This window comes from Aplysia californica, unplaced genomic scaffold, assembly GCF_000002075.1.
Source record: "Aplysia californica isolate F4 #8 unplaced genomic scaffold, AplCal3.0 scaffold00384, whole genome shotgun sequence".
Classification (NCBI taxonomy): Eukaryota; Metazoa; Mollusca; class Gastropoda; order Aplysiida; family Aplysiidae; genus Aplysia; species Aplysia californica.
The window spans coordinates 36128-38193 of NW_004797654.1; the positions used below are offsets into that span (position 1 = coordinate 36128).

General features: G+C 40.7%; 1 protein-coding gene across 1 annotated transcript in view; it reads left to right on the forward strand.

Moving 5' to 3' along the window:
- LOC101859425 (G-protein coupled receptor GRL101) overlaps positions 1 to 2066 on the forward strand; it is a gene marked incomplete at its 5' end in the record, with an annotated part of 40138 nt that overhangs the window by 9299 nt on the left and 28773 nt on the right.

The window sequence follows — 2066 nt, forward strand, 5'->3', positions numbered from 1 at the left end:
CGGTGCTAAAAATGTACTTTTATCAACAATGTTATTATCATAGTGCTAGTTCAGACCGACAAACAGTTTAACCCTTCAAGAATCTCGCACCGTTCTGACCCACTCCCCATTCCCATCTCTAAAAGTCCTTTTCAAGAGTTTTGCACCCCTCCTACCTCCTATTTTAATCTCTGAAATGTTCTCATTTCACCTCCTTACCTTTTCTCTAGCCATGTTCTGCCGCCTCTTTCACGCCCACTTTCTGCCCCCCTCCCCCCCCTTTTGCCACCTCCTCTGGTCTGATGACTAAAAATCCCCTTCGAATATCAGCCACACGTGGATACCCGCAGGCATTAATAACAATTAGGGATACGTACGCCCAGGTGCTACAAGTTACAAGTCTTAAATTGATAAAGACACGGAAGCAAAGTTCAACCCACCAGTCGTTAAAATAAGATAATGGCGTAATGGCGTCTTTTGAGCATGGCGCCGAGGCAACAGACAACCCAAATGTTATATACCACGGAGAGAAGAGACCTCAGATGTGTGGTCACCGTCAAAGAAGCCCTGAAAGGCCAGGGTGGGGGAGACTAAAGTCTACTTTAACTCATTGATACACAATATATCCTTTTTTTCGTATTATGTCAAACTTCTGTCCTACCATTACCTCTGGGGCCCAGTGCCCATCCACTCAAATAACCGTTATGTCTGTAGACCGTATGTCTGTAAAAGCAGACTTTACCAACGGGTGGTTGGTTTGTTCTGTGGTTTTGTTTGCTCCTTCTATCCTGCCAAACATATAATATCCTGATATCTGCGCCTTCCTTTTTGTGTCTGTTACTCTCTTGTAATACCTCTAATCATCTGCACTTATAACTGACTTTATTGTGCTGCAAGTGCCGTAAAACTCTTCCGAAAACGAAAAAAGATTTTACCCTTCCCGCCCCAACGTCTCTCAGAACATATTTGATCTAGCAAGCACATCCGGCAATCTACTCTTTAATGGGATACATGTTCACTGTGACATCATGCACAAGCTTATTTCAAGAAAGGAATTGTCTATATGTGATACAGCGTGGTGGAATCAGGCTCTCGTCAATTTTGGGGCATGTAGAATTATTGGTATCATGTTAAAGCTTGTTCATTTGTCTTTATTTGGATGAAGAAAATATCCATTCACCTTGAATACAAGTCAAGATATTTGCGAAAGAAGGAGGTGGGGGTCACCTGTTGTCAGAAGTAAAATTAGTGCGAAAATGGCCGCCAAAAATTAGTTATTTCCCTAGCTTAAGAGTCCGTGGTAACTGAAAATTTACATTCTTTGTGCCTTTACTCAACGTTTTTCAAAAAAATCCACACAGAAATGAGTTCTTTAAAGGGCATGAAAGGTGTTGAGCAAAAATATAAAAAATTGATAAAAATTCACAAACCTGCGGAAAAATGCAAGTTTCTTCACTTTGATTATTTGGACGAGAGCCTATTCCACCAAGCTGCCCCACATATTTAATTCCATGTGTTAGTCAACCAATACGACCTGAAATTGGACACCCAAAAAAAAAATTCATTCCTAGATATTATATTATTTATCTGGTTGGTTTGACCCCAAACTCTACACGTTTGAAGTCATATCGAACAGCACAGTACTCCCTTTGTCATTTTCCCACTTCTGTGGAGCTTCCACTGATGACGTCAATAGATTATCCTTTCTTTCACTTTTCTATTTCTTGGTGATGTTAGGTTTTCCCGACCTCTAGCTCCGCCAGGAAGGGTGCTATAATTGGCTCACTTGATCAGCACCTTAAGAGATTACATGATCCTGATTTGGCGGCGCTTTTTCTCCAATATTGGCATGTAATACTTCCCTCTACTTCCTTCTATGGAAAAAAAAAAGTTTATTTGCGAATACAAAAAAGAGCAACTTCCTCTCTTAGCTCAATTATTGGTGTACACTTGATGTCTGACAGCTGAAGTGACCCACACCCTGAAAGAAAGTCTCAGGGTATATTTCAGAAAACACGTTTTTTCCCCAAATCCTGCCGTTTTTCTTTCTTTCCTTTTTTTCTTTATGAAGGTGTTTTCCACCCCTA